The sequence below is a fragment of the Lycorma delicatula genome, chromosome 4 (assembly GCF_047948215.1).
Source record: "Lycorma delicatula isolate Av1 chromosome 4, ASM4794821v1, whole genome shotgun sequence".
NCBI lineage: Eukaryota > Metazoa > Arthropoda > Insecta > Hemiptera > Fulgoridae > Lycorma > Lycorma delicatula.
Window position 1 is genome coordinate 119,122,933 of NC_134458.1, and position 25,732 is coordinate 119,148,664.

Here is a 25,732-nt window from a genome sequence, read left to right on the forward strand (position 1 = left end):
CTCACATACGCACATTCTTATGTTTTTTACGGTCTAGGTAAACTAGTTGGACCCTAAAATATAAACATTTGCAATAAACCTGATACCCTATTTTATGATCACCATACTCTCCCCTTTAATGTAGCTACTCTAGCTATTTTTGCCAGAAAAGTAATAGTGGATATCTGTATAGAAAGATTAACAAAATATTACTAATATTTAATGACAAAAAACTGGGCTCCCATATAAAATGCAGTCATAGCTGTATGTCAGTGGTATACTTAAATTAAAATACTTCAGTAAGTTATTAAATACATTTTATTATCAAATTTTATAACACTTAAATTCTAGAGTAAATGCTGAAAGTGGCTGCCATCTTCCTGAATACAAACTTCTATTTTTTTCACTGTATTTCTTGCAACTGTTTTCAGACTTTGTGACTATAAACTTAATACAGTTCTTTAATACTGATATTCAGTTGTTTTAGTGTTCATGGTTTGTGGCTGAATGCTTTTTAAAGAAATAAATCTAGTGATGTCAAATGTGGAAATCTTGGTGCTCATAAACCATGACTGATGATGTGATTATTAAAGAATTCAAGAATGAAAGGAAGTGTTGAATTTGCATAGTGTGATATTGCATCCCATATTAAAATCAACAAATCAATCTTCCTCTACCAAAAGTGCTATGCATTAAAATAAAACATTCAATATTGTTCTGCATTAATGGTGTACTCAGAGAAAATGGAACCAGCAATTTTTTTGTAATATCACACATTAAACATGAATTTTCTCTGGTTGCAATGGTTTTTTTATGATACAAATGGGGCTTTTCAGCATGCTAAATTGTACTGTTTTGACCATTTATGTTGCCATCCAAATGGAACCACACCTCATCAGAGAATTTTAGCGAGTCCATTTGTAAATTCTCACACACAAATCAACGAAACTAATGACAGTATTCTATCATATTTCTTTGTCAGTATCATGAATTTGACAAATTATTTGAATTTGATATAGTCATAAGTTTAACTGTTTTGTGATTTGATGAATGGCTGATGTTGGCAAATTAATTTCAGTTGACTATCAACTAATTCAGTGATTACCAAACTTCTTCAACTCATGGCATCCTTGCTGATTCTAGATTTTCCCTAAGTGCTCTGTTTAAATTCTAACTATTACACCTTGTGGAACAGTCAATTTTTTCTGTAAGGGTTAGGTAAAAATAAATAAAATATGTTTTAGATCACATAAAAATGTGACATCAGTTCTGCTAGATGTTGTGTGTTACCCACCGGGTTGGTCTAGTGGTGAACACGTCTTCCCAAATCAGCTGATTTAGAAGTCGAGAGTTCCAGTGTTCAAGTCCTAGTGATGTCAGTTATTTTCACACGGATTTAAATACTAGATCGTGGATACCAGTGTTCTTTGGTGGTTGGGTTTCAATTAACCACACATCTCAGGAATGGTCGAACTGAGAATGTACAAGACTACACTTCATTTACACTCATACATATCATCCTCATTCATCCTCTGAAGTATTATCTAAACGGTAGTTACCGGAGGCTAAACAGGAAAAAGGAGATGTTGTGTGTTATGAGATTCAACTGAAAATGAAAATAAAATTATGAAAATTGTGTAATATTTCATAGTGCCTCTGTGAGGAAGTTGCAGCTCCCAAGGGAGTCTAGGTATATACTTCGGGAACCATTGGTCAAATTAATTTTTTAAATGAGGCACTTATCAGTCATTGATTTTCAGTGATTGTCTGCATTCAGCAATGTCTTCAGTCTTTCATATTTCTTCTCATTAATAGAACGTCTCTCTGAATTTAGTCACTGACCTTAATACACTGTCTTGTTGAGAATTGGTCCAACTCAAAACTATTAATTTGTTTAACTATATTGAATATCATGTAAAACGATGAATAAAGAAAATTGAATTAGTTTGATTAGGTGTGTGATTGATTTACTCAGTAAATGAATGAATCTCTGTATTTTTGTACTATATCACAGTAATAATATTTTTTATCCATATTTGTTTTGTAAGTTTACAGTATTTATTGTTTGTCATATTTGTTCTGTCGATTTTACTGATGCCCAAGTAATTTTTTATCATGCGTATTCATTTACTAATTTTTTTTTTATTACTTTTTTTAACAGTGGAAGTTGCTAGTAACATATAGTTTTGTGGTAAATATAAAAAAAAGTTACTCAACTATTAGTACAGTTTGGAAAAATTAGGATAATAGAAAAACTATTTAGGAAAATACAAAAGCCATGAGTAAAGGTATCTGAACATAAGGATTTAGAGGAAACCTTTTCGATTTAAACAAAAATACCGTTGAAATGTCCCTGTGAATGGGCCAGTTTTACAGTCCATAAACATTAAGAAGTCAGTTACATTTCTCAAATGATTTACTATCCAGCTTAGGAATAAACCAAAGATGTGTGTATACAGTTGTTTAATGTACCATTAACAACATTTTATGTTACTAAACATAAGTGGAGGATTTTTTCAAACACAGTTTTCTAGTATTTATAATTTTTCTCTTGTAAATTGTTATTTACAAAAAATCAAATATTTAAAATTTGTTTTAAATATTCGTTTTTTTGACAAATATCGTTAATAGATGTAGGCCCAAAATGAGTCCTTTACGTTAAAGTTTAAATGTGTTTAAAAGAATATGAACAGAAAAAATATACTAATATATTACTCTGTTCATTTATTCACAAGAGTGGTATTGGTTATTGGAAGGAGATATAAGAGGTCTAGGTCTAGCTTAATCTGATAGACATGCTAGCAATTAGTGTTATATAGCCAGCAGAAAGGAAACATTCTCTGAGGTAATTCAGGTTCTCACATGCTCAGCATGATGTATCTGTCACGGTCAGAACTGTATTCAGAGAACTGATGTCAGAATCAAGGATAAGGAAAATGGGTATTGGTGAAAAAGGATGATCTACCTATCAGGGTAGATTTTATTAGTAATCTACTGTACATGCATATTGATTGTTATGTAAAGTATGTAGTTTAAGAACTGCTCCAGGCGTCCGGTAACAGTGTCAACTTGTGACATTAGATTCTTGTATTGATTCACTTATCCAAGAAGACCAATGACTTACAGTTGTAAAAATTGCTGAAAAATGTAGAGTAAGTGTTGGCACAACTCATTCCATCATTAAAAACAAACTGAATACCATAAGACTTGTGCAAGGTGGGTTCCCAGAGAGCTTACCATTCATAACAAAGCCAAGAGATTTCAAATTTGCACCGAACTCAAAAATCGTTTCAGTAATAAAGGTGACGCATTTTTGGACAGGATTTTAACCTGTGAAGAAACTTGGATACATAATTTTGAGCCAGAGTCCAAGTGTCAAAGCATGCAGTGGAAACATCCTGAATTGCCTGTCCATATGAAATTCAAAACGCAACTATCGGCTGGTAAGGTCATGTTGACCATCTTCTGGAGTGCCCATTGTTCTGATTTCTGTGATTATTTGGATTAGCAATGCACTATCAACAGCCTGTACTACTCAGCCGTGATTGAAAACAAAATCAAGCCTGTGTTTAAGAGGAAATGTCTGGGATGACAGAGGAAAGGCATGCTTCTTCTTCAAGCTAACACTTGACCTCATACAGCACAACTGATGCTGGAAACTATTGGCAAAGTGGGTTGGGAGCTCCTACTTCATCCTTCTTACTCTGACCTTGCCGCTTTGAGTTTTTATCTGTTTGGTCTGATGAAAGAAGCTTTGCATGGCATCAAGTTCAATAACAATGAAGAGGTAAAGGTAAAAGTACAAAACTGGCTTCAAGATCAGCGTTATGAATTCTTTGCTGAGGGGGATAAGAAGACTCGTAAAAAGATGGGACAAGTGCATTGAAATTGGTAGGGATTATGTGGTAAAATAGACAAAAAATTGTATTTATTTAATAAACCAGTTTTGTTATATAGCTATTTGTCTGTTTAATTATTGAAAGACCCTCGTACAATGATTGATATACTCTCATCACAATAAATTGCAATTAAGTTATTGCTATCTTTCAGTCCATAAAATATTATTAAACAATTTATGTACATGAAAGCTGTAATTGTTTGCCATAATTTTTATTACTGTAATGAATAACCATAGGATTAATGAGAAAATGAATAATTTTACAGACTGAAAAATTGTATTCATTACTGGTTTAAAGGTTTCAACATTATCTAGTGCAGTTCATTTACCATAATGGAAGGATTGTTACTCAAAAGATTTTGTTTTGTACAGAAATTAACAATCTTTTTGACAAATTTGTGTTGTTCAGAGGTGATATTGTTGCCATTACAAACATCAGAGTTGCCATTCTAAAGGTGTTTTCTGTATCTTACAGAAAATAAAATTTTTTTACAAGTCCTTATCTGCCTGCAGCTGCAGTCGATTTTGACGGGCTGTGAATGAAACTTGCACGCACACGTTGGAAATTGACTTCTGAGATTGATGGATGACCAGTTGATTTTATACCATGCACGAATTGAGTTGTCACTTGGTGGCTCCTTATGAAATTTCAACCGAAACGCACGTTGCACAGAAATTACTGACTTTGACAAGTGAAATTCTAATACACAAAACGACTTCTCGCTTCCTGTGGCAGCCATTTTCTCTACTGTCGACGCCTAGCATGCAAATGGTTTACTAACTGCCTAGTATATGTGGAAAAAACTATTTGAAGTACTCTTTCGTACAGTACTCGTTTTATTCTTATGAGTGAAATAGTTTTTTGTTAATGAATTTTTGAAACTCCAAAGAACATATGAAACGCCCTGTACTAATATGTCATTATGAATTTGTGTTAATGGTTTAGATTAGGACACTTGTGTATATATCTTTCTTTTTCTGCTATCAAGACTAAGAGTAAAGCACAAGCTACCTGTAAAAAATATAATTAATGTTCTCCTGAACACATGATAATCATAATATGGTAAATATTGTGCAATTGGCTATCAGCGATAATTATTGGTTACTACATTATGTGAAAATTATTATTTTTTTTTTTACAGTTATTTTTACTTTATTTAGTTGTTAAATGTTTTTATGCTAGCTATTTAATGTTTGGGAGACCTTGTAATTATTAATCCAATAATCATTAATCCAATAATAATCCTGAATTGTATCCACATTAAAGAGCGATATATTGCACAATTTTATTTTATGAATTGACTTGTGCTACATTTTCTAGCAGTTTTTCAAAACTATTTGAAACTGTAAGTACAAGGGTGATGTGGAAGTAATCTCCATTTGGCTATAAATAAACCTATATAAATAAAAATATTTTATTATGTACAACTTAAAACTACAGATTTTAACTATTTTACAACATAGTCATCATTGAAATTTAAGTATTTGTCATAGAATTTCACTAATTTACAAATACCTTATTCATAAAATTCAGCCGCCTGGGTACCTAACCAACCTTTCACAGCATTTTGAAGTTATTTGTCATCATCGAAGTGCTGCAGTGTAAGCCATTTCTTCATGTGACTGAAGAGATGAAAATCACTTGTTGCCAAGTCCGGTCTATAAGGGGGATGATAAAAAATGTCCCATTGGAATTGATTCCGAAGTTCTTGAGTTCTTTGAGCACTTTGAGGGCAAGTGTTGTCATGCAAAGAACAAAACTGGATGACAGCATACTGTGAAATTTGTTTTGAATGGCTTGCCTAAGTTTCTTCAAAGTTTCACAGTAGACTGCTGAAGTAATCATATTACGTTCCATAAAATCAACTAGAAGAACTCCCTTGGCATCCCAAAAAACTCTAGCCATAACCTTCTGTTGTTTTGCGACTGTTGTTTTGTTTCAGATTTCACACAGGCCAACCCAAGTTTTATCTCCAGTCACAATTCTCTTCAAAAAACTTTCTCCTTCCACATTGTAGCATGAAAGGAAATCTACGACAGAGCCCATTCATTTGGTTCAATGGATCTCTGAGCATTTTTGGAACCCACCAAGCACAGAACTTCCGGTAGCCCAATTTATTGGTGACAGTCTCATACAAAACTATACGACAAATTTGCAGGAGTTGTTAAGAAAGTTCAGAGATGGTGAAACTTCGATTTTCACACACTTTCATCAAGTTTACTGACCAGATTATCACTTACAACAGAAGGCCTACCACTTTTCTCTTCTGCATGAATATTTGTCTTTCCATTTTTTAAATGCTGGACCCATTGCCACATTATACAGTCACTCATAACATTTGGGCCACACACAGTACACACCTGATGATGGATACCCGCTGCCAAAACGTTTTGTGCCCAAAGAAATCTTATGACAGCGTGCACATTGTATTTCACAGGATTTTCTATTGCAGCACTCATGCTTTTAGATTATAACAAGCGAACAGACTAAAGTACATGGCTCACACTGACACAGCTGGAAGTGCACTGATTCAGAGAGTACACCAATGTGTCAGTGGCGGCGCCGCTAACACTACTTCTAGTGCCATGCTACAACAGAGATTAAGTTTCTGAACTGCCCTCTTATTTTAAAATATATTTTTGTGATAGTGTTTTGTGTTAGCAAGTTTTTATTTAAGTAATTCTCTCCTTTGAAAAATAAATGTAGTAAAAAGTTCTAACATTATTGCTAAATGTAGTTTTTTTTTTTTTAATAAAGCTTAAAACCTACTGTTCCTCCCATTGCTAAACTTGAAAATATTTATTGTACTTTTGATTTTTTTTAAGTTTTACAGTCTAGAAAAATTTAATTTACAGTTTATACATTTATTTAAAAGGTTTAAAAAAGGCAAAGTGTGAATGAGTTGGTGAATCGTTGCAATGATTTATGATGGTATCGTTTAAGTACTTTGTCTTAAAATACCTAATAAATTGAGGCAGTGGTTATTGGTACTCCCCATTTGAGTTGATTCATTGTTCCGCATTAGAATGGGGTACAGTAATTACTACTTTGTAATATATTTATCTCACTCTTGTGACAGTGATGCATGGCATGTTTAAGATTTGTGGTACAATTGGTGTCAGAAAAAGTTGGTTTCTTTGATTGTAATGCTATTCATTACACAACCAGTTTATATTATGAACAAAGTAAATGCATCTGTAGGACTTTATATCACATTTTAGTGGGCTTGGATGGTGATGTTCTATAGTTCATTTAGCTCTATAATGAAGTCAGTGGAAAACCTAATTTTCCCTAGTAAGCATGCCATGAAATCTTATTTTTGAGAATATTATGTTGTTATTGGGAGTGACTGTGACTTATGTCAGATCATCTGCAGCTGTTATTCTTGTAGGAATGAATATGTGTGGTCTTAAAATACTGTTAGTGAGTTCAATCACAATAAAAATGTGGTTCACCAGGAATTATCAGGAAAGGAGTCAAAAAGGAGTGGAATTTAAAAATTTATGGTAAAATTCTATATAAGAGAAAGTATTGCTATAATCTATTGACGTATATACTATAATTAATAAAAAAAACACAATATAAAACTTAGCAGTTTATGCTACATGCATTTCAACTATGCCGATCTCTGTGGCAGAGTGGTAGTGTCTTGGTCTTTCTTCTGGAGGTCCCGGGTTCAAATCCTGGTCAGGCATGACATTTTTCATTCTCTACAAATTTCCATCTTCATATTTCTTGGTTTAAGTTTTTTGTAAGTTTCTGTAGTGAATTAATTTATCAGTAAAAAAAAAAATTCATCAGTTTATAACTATCAGGTCACATTATGTAAGTGTGCCAGTTCAAAAATGTGTGTTCATGTTCAAAATTTACCTGTAGTCAAAAATGTGCTTATTTGTAAATATAACATTTTTCTTTATGCTCATGTTTGTTATTAATTATTTCTAGTATTTATAAATTATTTTTTATATTGTTATTATAGGTCCATAATGAGTCCAGGGGTGGACTTATAAATTTTGCAGAACCGGAATATTTGATTATCTATTACTGCAGATCGCAAGAACACACGCCACATTGATAAGAAGTGAAATTTATCTTTTTCATCTCAGGTGTTTAATTTTTTTTCATGAATTAGACTTTTAGCGACTTATTTTGTCGTCGTTTGCCTACTGATATCCAAAAGCAAGGACCATTTTCATGCAGTCTAATTTTGATAATGTAGATTATATTTTTTATTAACTCATAATTTTGATAACATATCAATAAAAACAAAAGTGATGAAAACTTTTTTCATCTTTTTTGTTTACTAGAAAATCTTGAACAAGTTCTTGAGTAATAGTTTTATTGCTAGCCCTTTTGGGATCAGTTCATCAAACATGTATTAATCAATTGTGTAATAATTTTGTGATTTCAGGTCCAATAAATACTTCCTCTTTCAGTTTGGCATCTTAATTTCTGAAAAATCTGAATTAAAGCCTTTCTGATTTTTATGCTTTTATAAAATTCTTTGTTAGGCCTACTTTTAGTCTGTGAAACCGAACAAGCAGAGTATTTTTATCATCTTGTCCTGATATGAGTTTATTTCTTTTTGGGCAGTATTTAACCATTAATGTTGATTGGTAACACAACTGTCCTGTAAATACAAAAAAACAGTAGTATTTTGTAAAGTCACTATATAGATCAAGAAGAAGCTCAATATCTTTCAGGTCCACATATTCGTCATAAGTGTTCATCATATCTATTAAATATGATGAACACTGAAAATGATATTGGTTGATTTATGTTTCCTTCTTTCATATGCCACTAGCTACCAATATAGAGGAAAGCCGTTTTGGGCTATGCCTGTCTCTTTTAAGCTTGTTTTGTCATGAGAATAGATGCCAATCTCAACAGCATGTATTAATTAATATCAGCCCATTAATATCACAGAAGGAACAGAAGTAAGCAGCATATATAATAAAATACGTCATTAAATTTTGGTTTCTATTTCTGTACAATGAAATTTTAGAATCTAATTTCAGATGTCTAATAAATTTCATTCTTTTAATCATAAACCAAGTAGTTCTGTTTGTTTTTTAAACAACCACAGGTCACAGACTAAATCACTGACTTCTGCTTATGTGATGCAATTCTTCTGATATGAATGTTTTATCTCTTGAAGTTTATGCTTTTCAATAATATTAGGAGAACTTTCATCAAAGTCAGAAATTTCTTGCCAAGAAGCTGGTGCTGATGGCAAATTATGTTTACTGCAAAATAATTTGTCTCATCAAATCATGTTTACTCCAAAAGGTAAATGCTCATTTTTTCCTTGTAATTACCGGGTTATATTAATATATAACACCAAATGTATCCTATACATGGAGTAGTCCAGGTTTTATCTTCATCTCCTAAAGCAATAATTAAGTGTACAAGCAGTTTCCAGCAGTGTTGGTTGTTTGCATTGACTTTTCATAATGAATTCTTTGCAAACGTAAAAAAGTATTTCAAGAATTTTTACATGTATAATTTCTTTTCATGTTGTAAATTCCTGAAAGAAAGTTTTAACATACTAAATGAAGCAGATATGTTTTATATCACTTAAAAATATTTAATAAAATTTGTTTTTACATGTATAATTTCTTTTCATGTTGTAAATTCCTGAAAGAAAGTTTTAACATACTAAATGAAGCAGATATGTTTTAAATCACTTAAAAATATTTAATAAAATTTGTTGACTTTGTATACAATAATTATATGACATCATATGATTATATAAGGTGTTAAGGTACATCAAATTACAATGTCCAGTTTCCAAAAATTTTTTAAGTCTAAAAAAGTTATTTATCTTACTAAAATTTATTATATCAGTTATGAGCAATGTAATTCTTTGACTTAAGTATTGAACGGAAATTCTAACACAACAAAAAACACACACAAGTTATACTGTGAACAGCTTAAGTCATATTGAAGGAAATTTGAGTTAGTAGAATTTAACTCATTGTTTTGTCTGTGAACACTGTGTTGATATTGCTGTTGGATTTTTACAGCCACATGCACTTTAGACCTACAACATTAGTCATGTAAGAAATCAGACATGAATAAACACATTTACTAAAACAACACTAACAAGTTTGTACGATTTTTTATACCAAAATTCTAATGGTACAACATAGATATCTTGAAAATGTGACATGATAAGAGAAATTTTGATAAGAGAAATGTGACATGATAATATATTGTCAATTCCTTTTGTTGCATTACTGTGATTTATTCTATTGAAAACTACTGACTTCCCAGTAGTGAAATCAATAACCATGTAGGTACCTGACTGAACTGGTCTTTTCCATTTACTTTTAAACATCATGTGATAACATTAGATTACAGATTGACTTATAAGAAGAGATTTAAAATCACTTCAATTTGTTTTTTAATCTTTTACAAATTGCAAAAATTATAAATTATAATTATTTTGCAAATTGCAAATTTAAAAAATTTTTAATCTTTTATCAAAAGCATTATTTTCAAAGTTAACATAATGTATTTAGTGTGATTTATATTACCTAGTAACATCTGGATTCAGTTTGTTCGTGACAAGCTGAATTAAATATGCATTCAATTGTATCATTTTGGGAGGGCATAATGATCTGTAAGAATTTAATACGAATGTGGTAACCCATTTACTTATTTAAATACAAAATATCACTAATTCACTCATGCACTGCAATATATGAATTTTTGAGTTCTGAAAATTCCTATGTTAAAAGATGTGAAACCAGAGCCTTCTCCCCTAAGAAGTTAACATTTTTTATAGAGCACTCGTGAAAATTTTTTAAAACATTTTCATCCCCAAAACATGAGCCTTCCAGAAACCATGGTCGTTCTACAGTCTAAAGCAGATTATTTAGTTAATGTGGTGCATGTAGAATTGTAGAAATAAGAGAAACTTACATGGGGTCAGACCTTGGGGACTATCTGCAAACAAGCTCTATCATTGGGTCCATTCCAACTGATCCAGTGGTGAGAGAAAACTTCGTTCAACCAATCCCATACAGAGTTATGCCAGTGAAGAGGCACATCATCTTGGTGCCAAATAAAATTCTCCGTTCCAACTTGCAGTTGAGAAAAGAGCAATGTATGCAGCATATCCAAATAAGCAATTCCTTTAATGGTTGCATAAGCAAAAAAAGGACAGCCTGAAAACTTGCTGTCAGAATATTGCAGAAAACATTTAATTTTGCGGAGTTCCTTTCATATTGTAAGAGTTCATAGGGATTTCTGATCCTCAAATACAAACATTTTGTATATTAACTTCTCCACTATTAAATGTTGACTAGACACTACATAATCAAGAAAGTCGTTATTTTCATACAATAACATTTTGATTGTGAAGTCGATACACACGGCTTATTCTGTAGACTTCAAAGCCTGAGACAATTGTAAATGGTATGGAAGCATATGTAAATGTTTCCTTAAAACGTTCCACATTGTTATCACCAGTATTGCTAGTTCACGTCCGGCCATCCTAACAGAGTTTTTAGAACTACGCTGGAAAGACTTAATGATACATTCAATATTTTCTTTGACATATCATTGACCATATCATGCACTACTCCCACGTCTACTGTGTGGAAGAAACTCCATTCAATTTGCGGATCACCGAAACAATCTATTCTCGGAATCATTCATGAAAAATTTGTTTCATCTTCTTCTGCAGTGGTAACTAACTTGGCAGGCTGTTGCCGTTCGGTGTCTCTCGCCTCATCTTACACTAATGAATTTCAGTGCTACAAGTTACAGATGCAAATATTATCGCTAAATGTTGGTGATTCGGTCGGTGAGTTGAATGCTCCATTCGCATTCAATGAGTTGTCACACGCACAGTGAGGGCTCATAGCTAAAATTAGTGGGGTACTGCTCCAGAAAATTTTTTCTGGGCCTTTTCAAGACCATGGTTAAGTTTTCTGTAAAATAAAACAATCCCAAAAAATTAAATAAAATGTATGGAAGCACATTGTGATTAAAAACCGTATTCGGTTTAACCGAATAAATAATAAAATGTCAGTACAGATAATATTTTCTAGTTATTAGATAACTTAATAAAATGTCCTCATAAAAACACTATAGTTCAATGGTGCTTAATTTAAATTTCTATATACACAGAAACAAATACATAATTAGTTTTTACTAATTACCTTCTCTTTCGCCCTTTCAGAGTGTTTTTGGACAGATTTGGCAATCAAAGAGCTCTTGCTTTCTTTCATCTTCTGATCATTACTGGAAAAACAACTAAACCACTTTCATATTCCTTCCACCGACTAAACTAGAAAAGGGAATGAACAAGGAATGTTCCATACATACGCGGAGTAAAAAAAAACTACCTTCCACCAGCACGCCAGGGTGAGCATTGCGGGAGCGACAGTGCTCTCTCCCTCGCAGCCACGCATGCAGCTTCCTATGTGCGCATGCGCATAACAGCCAAACACCACGCCGCTGGAACTGTGAAGCGCATAGTTCCATACAAAGATTTTTGTATCTTTTGCATAAACTGGGGGATGGCTACTGACGTTAAGCTTAAGAGTACATATTGTACAAGTATAAAGAAAAAAGGACTCGTATTAAATGTTATCGGTAATATCAAGTGGAAATAGGGGGTGCTGCAGTTCCACAGTGCCTATACGCGAGCCGCCACACGCACTTAAAAACTCACATGAACCTACCCTGGACTTGACAACATTCATTTCAGTATGTTCAAACACCTTTCCAATGCGTCGCTACAACACTTATTATGTATTTATACAGATTTGTTCTCCGCACAGTGTTGCCACCCGTCTAGTCAGAAGCCATTGTTGAACCAGTACTTAAATCTGGTAAAACACACGCCTCAGGCTACCGCCCTATCTCCTTGACAAGCGTTTTATGGAGATATAGCGAACCGCAAGTTTACGTGGTTTTTAGAGTGACATGAACTTTTATCTCCAGAATAGTGTGGTTTCTGGCAAGGACGATCTTTTCCATTGACCATTTAGTGTCACTGGAAGCAGCCATTCAAAACACTTTCCTACTCCGCCAGCGCCTCGTCTCAATCTTCCTTGACATCAAGATGGCGTACGACACGGCCTGGCGAAGTGGTACACCCTTAAAGAATGGGGAGTCAACGGTATTGTGGTTGCTTTTGTTACCGGTTTCTTAAATTACTGAACTTTCCGTGTTCGTGTTGGAGGGTTTTTATCGGGTAACTTCACCTTGGAGAATGGAGTGCCTGAAGGAAGTGTAATAAGTGCCATCTTGTTTGCTATAGCTATAACAGTATTGCTAAATGTGTGCAACCATCTGTTTCATGTTTTTTATTTGTTGATGATTTTTCTATAGATATTACTTTCCGTTCAACAGTCGCAGTATAGAGAACACTATATCTCTAAGGTTACCGGCTTCACCTTTTCACTTGAAAAAACAAAAGTGTAGTCTTTTCTCGCCTGCGGGACCCTGTTATTTCGCAAGTCTTTCTCAACGGAGAGCAAAATGCTATCTCTCCTAATAAGCTTCTAGGTTTATTTTTTGATAGACGTCTTACGTGGGCCAAACTCTTCAAACAATTAAAAACGTAATGTTTAAAACTTACAGATATGCTGCGTGTCCTGAGCAACACCAATCGGGTAGCTGATCGGTCAAATATGTTGCGTTTTTATTATTTCTTAGTTCGTTCCCGTTTAGATTGTGGTTGTGTCGCCTACTTTTCAGCGTGTCATACCGTGCTTTAAATGCTGGATGCTGCTGTACATCATGCTTTTCTCCGTCTTGTTACAGGTGCTTATTGACACCGCAGTCAATAAGTATGTTACTTATTGACATAGCATACTTATTGACTGCGGTAGGCCATCACTTTGGCCCACACAAACAAAATTTAATATTGTGGTGTATATATTTTATTCTGGTGTTAAAGCGATTTATTTTAATGTAGTTGTTTTTCTTTTTTCGTTTAATTGTTATGTAATTGTATTGTTTATATTGTTTAATTTTTATGTTTTTTTTTCTGTTCTCTGTGAAGGGACCATTACATACTTCTCGGATTTCGTTAAATTTTATTTATATTTATTTAAATTTCATATTTGTGTTTTTACCTTGGTGTTTCTTTTTAAATAAATGTATCTTATTAAGATTACTACTGTGAAGTTAGTTGAAAGTTTTTAGTGATATTTTATCTGTTTTGTTATTTTAAGTTTTATATATATATATATATATTTTTTAATATTTTAGTTTTTAACCTAGTTTTAGTTTTTATGTTAGTTATTTAATCTTTCTGTTATCCGAGAACGGGCCCTTTATATCCCTCTCGTACTTTGTTAAATTCTATTTATTTTTACCTTAACTTTGTATTCTTTATGTTTACTTTTATTTTAATTTTATGTTTACGACAGTGATATTAATTCGTATTTTAATGTGTAGCGTATTAATGAGTTTTAAGATCTATTTTAGCTGTGATATTAGTTTAAGTTTTGTTTATTTAAATTTTTTAGTTTTTTAGCCCATCTTTAGTTTTTTTGTTAAAATATTTTATTCCGGGCGATGATAATACGAAAGCATTTTTCGCTGTTTGGTTGGTTTGGTATGCTGTTAATACCAGTATCGTTTATAGTGGCGTCGGATATAATGTCATGTTGGATATAGTGACCAAAAATTTGTCTCTTGATTGGTTTGGTATGCTGTAAATACACATACAGGAAGTATATTGTTTATAATTATACCGGTTGTAGTGACATAACGGTTATTATGATTTACCTTTTCTACTGCAATGCAAATTTTATCGCTTAAATTGACGGACGAAAGTGACTCTTCAGTAACGAAGTATATGTACATTGTAGCTAAAGAAATATTTTGACGGTTAAAATGAGTCACCTTTTTATTTTTACCTGCATATCTAATATAGTTTTTCTTATCTTCTTCCTGTACCAGATTATTGTAAACTGAAGCAGTCGCTTTCAGTTTATTAATCTTTTACTGTGAGTGTAACATATCGTGCGGATGTAGTATCTTATTTTGCTTATCTTGTGTAATTCATTTAACAGTGATTTAATTATGACTTCACGAAAAACATTCACGATAGAGGAAAAGGCGCACATTATCTGGTGGTTAGAGAATGGTGAAACATTTAAGGACATTGTCTAAAAATTAGGCGTAGGTCATTTGACAATATCGGTGATATGGAAGAACCGTGAAAAAATTTTGAAACAAATTCTATGAAATCAAAAAAATTACGGTCTAGTCAAAATAATGATGTAGACCAAGCGCTGGTAAAATGATTTAAATATCAGAGGGCTAGTGATATTCCTATTAGCGGCACTATATTGCAAAATAAAGCAAACGATTTTTATAATTATATTATTTATATTAGTGTGTAAAAGTTAAGTATTGCTTTCAATTTTTCAGATTAAATTTCATATAAACACTAAATTTACCCCTTAATTTGATTTTCAAGAATTATTGTCTGGCTTAATTTTACCGAAGGCGCAGAAATCAGGTCGAGATCTTTCGCCAGCCAACACTCGCTAACGAAGAGTCTCTGAAGTAGTTTATTATTATTATTCACTTTTCTTGTTTATTTCGAATCCGAACCCCCGGATTAAAGGTTGAAACGTTAACATTCCGCCATGGAAATTGACAATATTTCTGTATTTAAGGCATTACTGATAATTAATTTTGACCGCAATCGGTCAAGGTAGAAGGGAGACCGTATCTTCTTAGCATTTAGCATTTTACTCAAAGGGCAGATAAATTTTTTCATGTACTATAATGCTTCGTAGATAGCTAAGATGCATTTGTGATGGTTTTGGTCATATTCCAACTCCACAAAGGGGTAGGGGCAGAAAACATTTTTTATTTTTATTTTCTGAACTCAAATTTATGTTTTGTAGAGAGTGTAATGCATTTCCCATGCTGAGAAAGTTGTGTAGAGCTGCCTGCCTTTTAAATGATACAACAGGAAGAAGAATCGGAGTTCTGGAAATTGTTCTTCTTCTGATGGTCTGGGTGTGCTTGATTGGTGAGCTGATAATAAGTGGAAGGGTTAGAACAAGTTTTTGTGATTTTCATGATGGTTGAAAGAAGCAAGTGGATCGTTAAGATGAATATATATAAATAAGGAAAACTGTTAAATTTGTAAGAAAAAAACCTTGTTACTTCTAGCAAAATTTGTTTCTAATTATGAAACAGCAAGTTATCCGTTATCTTTTTTTTTGGAAATAAATCATTGCTATCAGTATATTTTATTATTTATATTTGTTTCTATATTTTGTGGTATTAATATTAATGAAATGCCACAAAACATGAACTAAAGGTTTTTAGATGCAATGGTAATTATTCATTTGTGCAAAACGTTTGGATCTAATTACGTTTTTTATGCTAATCTTTTATTACTGTTAGGAAATATATAGTAAAGTTACTATTGTTTATTAATGAAATATATTATATAGTCTAAATGTGCATTTAGGTTTCATTTATTTAATATTATTACTGTTGCACATTGTTTAATTTATTATGCTTATAAATTTTCTTAACACAAAAAGAGAAAAATAGTTGAGTAGAGTATATATTTCGATAATTCCTATCAATAATTTTTAATCACTGTCTGTTAAGTATATTATGATAATTGACGTAATATTATTTAAGAATTATAGTAATAATACTAAGATAAGAAGGAAAGTATATGTCGATTACATTTTAGTTATACGAGTACTAAGTTACATGAATCATTTGTACAGAGTGTTTCAAGAAGAATGAAACTAACTTTCAGGCCATGATCTGCTGGTGAAAATAAAGAAGAAAGTGAATAATAATAATAAACTATTTCAAAATCTCTTCGTTAGCAAGTGTTGGCTGGCGAAAGATCTCGACCTGTTTTGTGCGCCTTCAGTAAAATTAAGCCAGACTGTAATCTTGTAAAGTAAATTAAGGGGTAAATTTAGTTGTTTTATATGAAATTTAATCTGAAAAATTGAAAGCAATACTTTTACACACTAATATAAGAAGAAACAAAAAACAGTGCAAAACCTAATAATGTTTTTAATAAAAATTATTCAAAAAGTAATACTGTACTTTCACTTTTTAACATTGAAGAATAGAATGTTTTTTTTATTTATTATTATTTCAAAAATGCAATATAGCGAGCACTATTTACTTAGAAACCAGAAACAAATTAATTTATCTTTTAATTATTATTAATAATTATACTACTTTGCATCGGAATTAAAGCCTAATAACAATCTAACAATTATTGTATACCCATTCCCAACCATTCTATCCTCTACCATTTTTGAAAAAAATAAAAATTTTAATTAAAGGGCTTTTTCATTTTTCAATGTATTAGTTAGCTCCTATATTGTATTTTGTTAGCTCATTTTTTATTGTTTAACTTTGTTAACATAATTTGTAAGCTCTAAATAAACAATTGTAGACAAAGAATTCAATCATATCATAGTCACATATTATGTCATCATATCTAATACTGAAGAGTGAGCCTTCATGGACAAGATTAACCACGTCTGTGCAGGTCAAAACATGTAGCTGTAAACACAGCCGTGTTGTTTGTATTAAGCACTGGATTTAGGAATGAATTACTTTGTTCAGTCTTATTGTTGTCTTAAGTTTGTTAACAGTGCAGTGTCATAATGCCTCGAAATTCTGTAAATGATGTACATGCCTTTTGTGTTACGTATGTGGTGAGTTTACCGTAAAATCAAATAGAAAAACATTACACCTTTAATTAAAAAAGCATATCATTTATACTTTCAGTGATACTTTCAAAATTGGTGATCAGTGTAAAATTGGTGAGGCGCCCACATCTTAACATGGGGGCCTCATATAGTATGTACTAATTGTTTTATATGTTTAAGAGGATGGCTGAAAGGTACACGGAAGGCTTTGCCATTTGGTGTACCTATGGTTTGGCGTGAACCAAAGGATCATATAACCGATTGTTATTTTTGTTTAACAATTGTGCCTGGAATTTCTAAAAAATCTAAACATACTGTAAAATATCCTTCATTGCAACCTGCAATCAGGCCTACACCTCACAGTAAAATTATTCCAGTTCCTGAGCCACCTGTTAATGCATGTTTCGAAAGCAGTGAATCAGGCAGTACTGAAGAAGACAACAGTGATTTTGATTTTGAAATATCTTCCGATAAACCACCTGTTATATCACAAGGTGAATTAAATGACTTGGTTAGGGATTTAAATTCTGCTAGGATCAAGACTGCATGGTGGGAATTTACTTAAAACAAAATACAAAAATTTTGGGCTTTCGAAGCCAACAAAAAGAGCTAATTTCTCGGTACTTTATTGATGAAAATAATTTGGTTTATTGCACAAATATTGAGCTTATGTTGCACTTACGACAAGTTCATTAACCTGAGGACTGGTGCCTTTTCATAGATTAATCCAAGTATAGTTTAAAATTGGTTCTACTACACAATGGTAACAAATATCCTTCAATACCAATCGCATATAGTGGGAACATACTTGGTGATTTGAAAGTTATAGCTATTTTGTTAGGCTATACTAAGTACATATGTTTTCTTTGCGAATGGGACAGCCGAGCTAGGGATAAACATTATGTTACCGAAGAGTGGAAGAAACAACACAACTCCAAACGGGAAAAGTATTGTCCATGATGCCTTAGTTGAACCCAAAAAAATATTTTTACCCCCCTCTTGATATCAAGCTAGAACTAATGAAAAATTTTGTAAAAGCAATGAAGAAGGATAGTCCCGGATTTCTGTACATCAGGCAGAAATTTCCGAATGTAAGTGAAGGAAAAATCAAAGGACTATTTGTTGGTCCTCAAATAAGAGAGTTGGTCAAAGATGGTGTATTTAATTCGATATTAAATAATGCAGAAAGTGCAGCTTGGGCTTCATTTAAAGACGCTTGGAAAACTTTTCTCGGCAAACAAAAATCCGACAATTCCCACAATATTGTTAATCAACTTCTTTCTTCATACAGAGCCAGGGATGTAATATGTCTTTGAAATACATTTCCTCCATTCACATCTGGGTTTTTTCCCAACCTCGGAGACATAAGTGACAAACACGGTGAACGTTTCCACCAAGATATTTCGGTGATGGAAAGCCACTATAAAGGGAAATGGAATACTGACATGCTAGCCAATTACTGTTGGACATTAATTTGGGATATGCCTGAAGCTATTTATAAAAGAGAAGCATCAGCGAAATCATTCTAACATAGGTACAGCCATGCAAAATTATAAATTTTACAGATTTTAACTATATTTTCCCTTATTTTATTTTGAAGTGTAATTTATTTAAAACTAAGGGTGATAGAAAAAATGTATTTACAGATCTGTAACGTATGCAAAAAGCAATTCAAGCAAAGTATCTTACTTAGAGAAACATTAAATTTTTTTTGTCTATCAGTGTTATTGATAAGAATTGTTGAATAATATATTCTACCAGACTATTTTTCTCTTTGTGTGATAAAGGCTCAACATAAATAGAAAAATAAATAATTAAACAATAAGTTTTATTTCCTATTCCTAATGTGTATATTGCAATCTATTCAACTTATGAACAACAAGTAACTCCATGGCCCAATTAGATGCGGCTGTTGCGTATGACATATAAATGAGAGTACTGTACAGACTCAAGCTGAACATTCCTGAGATTTGTGGTTAATTGAACCCCAGCCACCGAAGTATACTGTTTAGTATTCAAAGCCATATAAAAGTAACTTACTTTTTACTAGGACTTGAACCTTTCTGGCCTCTGTGGTGCAAGTGGTAGCATCTCGGCCTTTCATATGGAGGTCCCAGGTTCAAATACCGGCCATCACGGCACTTTCACATGCTACAAAATTATCATCTCATCTTATTCTCTGAAGTTATACCTAACAGTTCTCGAAGGGTAAAGAAAAAGAAAAAGTTAACAGTTCATTTGCGACATCAGTTTATCACTAGACCAATTAGGTGGTAAGTAAATTGAGAATCTTATTTTTTTAAATGTATTTTGTTTATAATAATCTGTTGCTAGATTATTTATTAACAACTTCTTGAAAATTTGTTTAATGAACCTAAAACTTACTGAAACTATTAGTAATGCAAAAAATTGTTAAAAAACAAATTGTATAATAATTTGTACAAAAATATTTTTCTTTGAAAAGGAAAAATTAGAATCAAATAATCAATTAATAATGTAGCGATGTGCTATATTAATTTTTTTAAATTGTCAAAAGAATTTATTATTTACAACTTTTTTTTTGTCTTTGTTGACTACTTTACAGTGATTTCTGATTTTTAGAACAGAGGTAGGGTATGTTTTCATTAGAGTTTCATTAAATTTGTGAATCTGTTTATTGATTTTTAAGTAAATCAAGAGAACTTTGAATAAACTGAATTGTAAGACAAAATTGTCGTTGTTTTGATGAACACTTGTTTTGTTGGTATGGGAGTAGTATTTTTGGTGTTTAAAGACTCGGTCAAGTAATGAGCTGGGTGTGTAGTCTAATTAATTAAGTTAGATATAGGAAAAGTTATTGTGTGAAACCTTTGATGTTAGAGGAGGACGCGGGGATCATGCTTCTGCGAATTGGTTTTTTTGATAGTTGAGGGTTGTAAATTATGGTAGTTGGTCATGGTTGGAAGAGCCTATATGAAGGTGACCTCGGTAAAAGATGACTTCGGTAAAGTCCTTCAGGGTTAGGAATGGAGGGGATGGTGTAGCGACCGGGATTGTGATTGTCTTCCCCTATGGAGGTCAGGATGTTTTTTAAAACAAATTGTTTTATACTACAAAACTATGAGAAAATGTTAAAACTCCAAAAATAGCTGTTTTTAAAATTGGATTATATTTTTTTATTGATTTATTATATGTAAGTATAAAAAAACTGTTCTAAAAAAACAGAAATCCTTACAAATTTATTTGAAGGGGATCAAAGAGAAAAATGATCAAATTTTTGTAATTAATTTTAATAGATTATAACCTTCTGTTTGGAAGCTATTAAAACAATTTATAAGATATTTTATTAATTTTTTCAAAGATTTTTATCTACTGTATGTTATTATTTAAAATAATTTGTATATGATTTTTAAATCATAAAAATGAAATAAGAGTAGAAAACATTGCAACAGTTATTTTATAAAAATTCTTTCATGATGTTTAACTGCATTGTTTTTTTACGTCAACTTAAAAGTTAGGAAAAACAGTAAGGGAAAAATAGAAGCCTTTGAAATTTAACATTTCAGGATTATATTGAAAACAAATTATTTTTCAATTTTGAAATATGTCAATAAGTTTGTTTCCTTTCTTACCTACAAGTACATGCTTCTGGTTAACATCTTGTGTAATGTATGAATTTAAGAAAGAAATTTCAAAATTTAATTACTTGAAATAAACATGCAAGTATTATTAAGAGTTTTTAACAAAGCTGTGAAGTACACTAATATCACCCAGTACTTCAATTAAATGACTGAGACTGAAAGCTTTAACACACATTAACCACCAAAACATTAAAACATACATACATGCATTATTAATACTAAATAAATTTATTTATTAATTTTGTATTATTTAACATACACTTTTACAATATGATTAAGTTTTAGAATGTAGTATTTTTTATTATTATAATCTAATTGTATTTTGTTTTGTTTGGTTATAAAGAGAATATGAAATGTCTGTCTGCAGTAAGTAAGAATAGACTGATACCACCTGTTGATACTGCAGTCTGGTGGATAAAATATGTACTAAGGCACAGTGATACTCCACATCTTAGACCAGCATCACTTGATTTAAAATGGTATAAATTATATATGATTATCTATATTATTGTTAGTAATTAGGTATAACTTTAAGAAAATATTTTGTATTACATTTAGAATTTTAAAACATAAAAAACACAAAAAGAAGGCTGGTTAGTTTTAGTTGAAAATTAATTATATATCATTTATCTCATAATTAAAATAATATATATTTTTTTAATTTTCTTTTCTATTTTATTTATTTATCACTTCTTGTAAATTGCTTGAGTACTGACATCACCAGGTATCAAAAAAGTAGAAAATATTATTCATTGGCCCTTAGAAATCCCATTGAAAAAAAAAAAAAAAAAAAAAAAAAAAAAAATATATATATATATATATATATATATATATATATACATACTGTGTGTTGGTGACTAGTATAGTCATGATAAACGCGAGTAGAAATCTTGTTTGCAGCAGGGAAGTACTACTTTTGATATTCCTGTTTTACTACTTCATACTGGGAACTGTAAATATTTAAAAATATATTTTGTTGAAAATGTATTCTGTTTTTAAGTTTTCTCTTTTCTTTTTTAAATATTTTCTGTATTTAAAAAAAAAGATAATGGGAAAAAAGTTTGCAACATTGTTGCCGAACGTTTCTTCTATAAACTTCTCCCAAGTGATATAATGGAAATTACAAAGCCACTTCAGAGCCCTACAGAGTCGCTTGGCAGGCTGTTCTCGGGGTGCCTAAGCTGGGGCTGCTTCCGGACTTGTTAGAAAGTGGCTTTGGTGAGGGCGCTCTTAAAACCAGGAAAGAATCGTAGTGAGGTCAGCAGTTATCGACCAACAGCCTCTTGCCGGTAATCGGAAAGTCGCTTGAAAGGCTGTTGTGGAACGGCTCTGGGAAAGCATTGAGGTGAACTGTTTTCTGAATCGAGGCCAGTATGGCTTCACGAAAGGGGTTGACACCGACGATTGCATCTTAAATGCTCTTGCCGAGATGGAAAGCGCCACTGTAAATATTTTTTGGCAATTTTTATAGATATAGAGGCAGCATTTTCTTTGTGTTGGAATTCTGTCCTCTATCAGTTGGAACGCTGCAATGTTCTCGTAGCCCTGCAGGCCCTAGTACGTGACTATTTGTCTAATCGTTCGGCTCTGTTTAAAGATGCGCACTATCTGTGGAAAAATCCGTCACCTGAGGAAGTTTGCAGGGTTCCGTTTTCGGTCCCTTGCTGTAGAACCTGGTATTTGATGGGTTTCTGGGATTGACATTCCCGAGGGGGTCACGGCCCAGTCTTTCGCCGATGACTGTCTCCTTTTAGTTCGTGGTAATTCACATCCGTAGCTGGAAGATCGAGCGCAAGCGGCCTTATCAACCGCGGAGGGCTGGATGGACATTCAAAATTTAAAGATTTCTGTGCGCAAGACGAAGTATATACTTCTCAAGGGTGCAGACAAATTATCGTAGAGTCGAAACTCTCACATTAAGTGTAAAGGCTGTGTAATCAGCCGAGTGAGAGTTCATAAGTATCTAGGTGTTTTGTTTGTTAAGAAGTTGCTGTTTAGCAACCACATTAGGCAAGTAGCGGCGGACGCCGTCTCAGTGATGCACAAGCTTAGGAGGATTGCTCGGAAAGACTGTGGGTTATCGGGCCGTCAAATGTACATGGTGTACCGAGGTGTCTTCAAAAGCATGACCTCATACGCGGGGCCCATTTGGACGCATAGGTTGGATATGAATAGAGCACTTGTTCAAAATTTAAGGATTGCTCAGCGCAGATTCTTAATTGTATGCACTGGTGTTTTTAAAACAACCTCCTACTAGGCTATGTGGATATTACGAAGAGGTCGGGAGGCTGAGGTATTTTGGATGCAGTTTCGAGCCGGGCCAGTACCGAAGAGGAACGGTGATCGCAATGAACGGGATTTAAAGTTCGTTCAGTAAGGCCACCCTGGAACTTAGAGGTCAAAGGGAAAATTGGCCGCTCACAAGCGGTGAGTCAATGTGGTGAGAGCCGCATTGTCGGACCGTGTGGGAGTTCCTTGATGCGGTTGCTTTGTTCAACCGACATCAGTAGTTTACCTAAGGGAAAAGACTCCTACCGCACTGCTGTGTGAAGCTAACCTGGAGATTTATATGAGTGACCACCAGCTAATTAAGGCCCCAAGCGCTTTAATACGGTGGATAGGTACTTTCTGGCATTCAGCAACCTAGGCGTGGCAGCGATTACTGTCTAGACTAAATAAATTTTAATTTATGGATGTCATATATAGTTTTAGTAATTGACGGTGTGCGCCTACCCATTTTAGCAAATATATGACAAGTGAGCGGTTGGGACACGTAAGCCGGTGTATATGGCACCGCGCTTAGTCCGTTCATGCTGTTAGGTAAGCTCTAGGAGCTACTTAGAATACTGGTCCCTAAACTGTTCGAAGCTCAGTAGCCGTTTGTGGCACAGACATTCGGTCATATGCTTTAGGGCGACCGAATGGGGTGGAGGCTGGAGAAATGTCAAATAAACCATTTAACTCTACGGAACGGATTAGCATTGAACAGATCTCGGTAACTCACAAAAGTGATAGCTGATTGACTTTGATCTTGCACGGATCACACGCTGTCCAAACCAAGTACATCTACTACGGTATGTTAAAGCATAAAAAAATTCTAATTGGTTAAGTATTTGCTCAGAATTACCTATATTTCTTTTCGTAAAAAATAAGTTAAATGGAAAACTAGCTTTTTAGTTACTGTAGCGAGAATAAATAAGTAAAAGATTGAAACAGAAAGTTACATACAGCACCCATTTTAAGGAGGAAAATGAAATGATAGATAAAAATTTACAGGCCCTTATAGGAATTAAGTCGGAGACCAGTTGGCTGTAAAAGAAAAGTTTCTGATTTCATAAACAACTGTCCAATCGTTTGTATTTATCGTGTACTTTTAAATAAATAACTTTATTTTTCGAATTTACTAATTTTTTTATTTATTTTTTTAACAGACTAGTTTTTTGAAATTTTAATCCATCGTTTCGATCTAACATTGGTTTTTATTCATTATATATAAGTTGTCTTTTCATGAGGAATTTCGTACGAGATTTGTTAAACAATTTATTTTTCTATACTATCTCGTTAATTTTATTGAATATCAAATAAGTTTTTAAAAGAATCTGTTACGTGTGGGTAGAAAATATATTGTAGGCTTGATGTTGTGTTTTTTGTTATTTTGAGCTGGCACGTGTATTTTAATTGTAACCTTTGCGTTTTATTATGTAATAATTGACATGTTATTTGTAATTTGTTATTCTAATGTGCTATTTTATTTTTCCGTAAATTGATTTCGGTTTACAAAATAATGAATAGGTTACAATTATTTTACGATTGTTAGCATGATTTATCATGTATTATCTTGAATTATTTCTTAACTTTTATTTTATAATGTATGTCATTTTTGAAAACTACTTTAATTATTTTTTCCTTATTTCTTTTAGTTTGTAACTATTTTTCTATCTAGAATTTTTAAATCTATTGTTCTTTAATGTTTTTATTTTTTTATTTAAATTTTCAGTAATCTTACAACTGTATTTTGTCCGCTGGCAAGCCATTGACACTATCTCCATTCGATTGTATTTATTTTTTTAAATAAATTCTAAATATCTTTAGGCTATGTTTAATTATCAACTAAAACCTTCTGGGTATTATTCCAGCTTTCTCATGTCCTTCCAGTGGGATATTGCTTTGATTTTAAAAATGTTATTAGCTTGACCTAATAACCAGTTAGTTTGTCTCCTTAAAATTTTATCAAATATTTATTGTTCACATACAACGTTAATATTTTAATCAAGCATATCCTACTTAAGATTTTTGCCAGGGGTATTAAATTTTGAAAAGATATCTAATTAATTCCTATTTAAAAAAGAGTTAAAAAATACATACTATTTCTGATGAATTTTCTGTAATTAAATTAAGTAATTCTGTAAATTAAGAGTTACTAAGTAGTTGGTAATTATTTATTAAGAGCTGTTTTCATAAAGGATAGATTTCGAAAATCTTTTTTTTACTTTTTATTGCACTTTTTATGTTTTTAAAAAACGCAAATATCGAAATAAAAATTTAAAGT

General features: G+C 32.4%; 1 long non-coding RNA gene across 2 annotated transcripts; it reads left to right on the forward strand.

Annotated features, from left to right (window-relative positions):
- The first annotated feature begins 7,856 nt into the window (after positions 1-7,856).
- On the forward strand, positions 7,857-25,221 carry LOC142322932 (uncharacterized). 2 transcript variants are annotated; one of them, XR_012755968.1, is made up of 3 exons: positions 7,857-7,984; positions 21,527-21,662; positions 25,181-25,221. It is a non-coding gene; the product is annotated as an uncharacterized LOC142322932 (long non-coding RNA). The 2 variants fall into 2 exon arrangements; XR_012755969.1 differs by lacking the exon at positions 7,857-7,984 and adding an exon at positions 19,623-19,836.
- Positions 25,222-25,732: the final 511 nt, after the last annotated feature.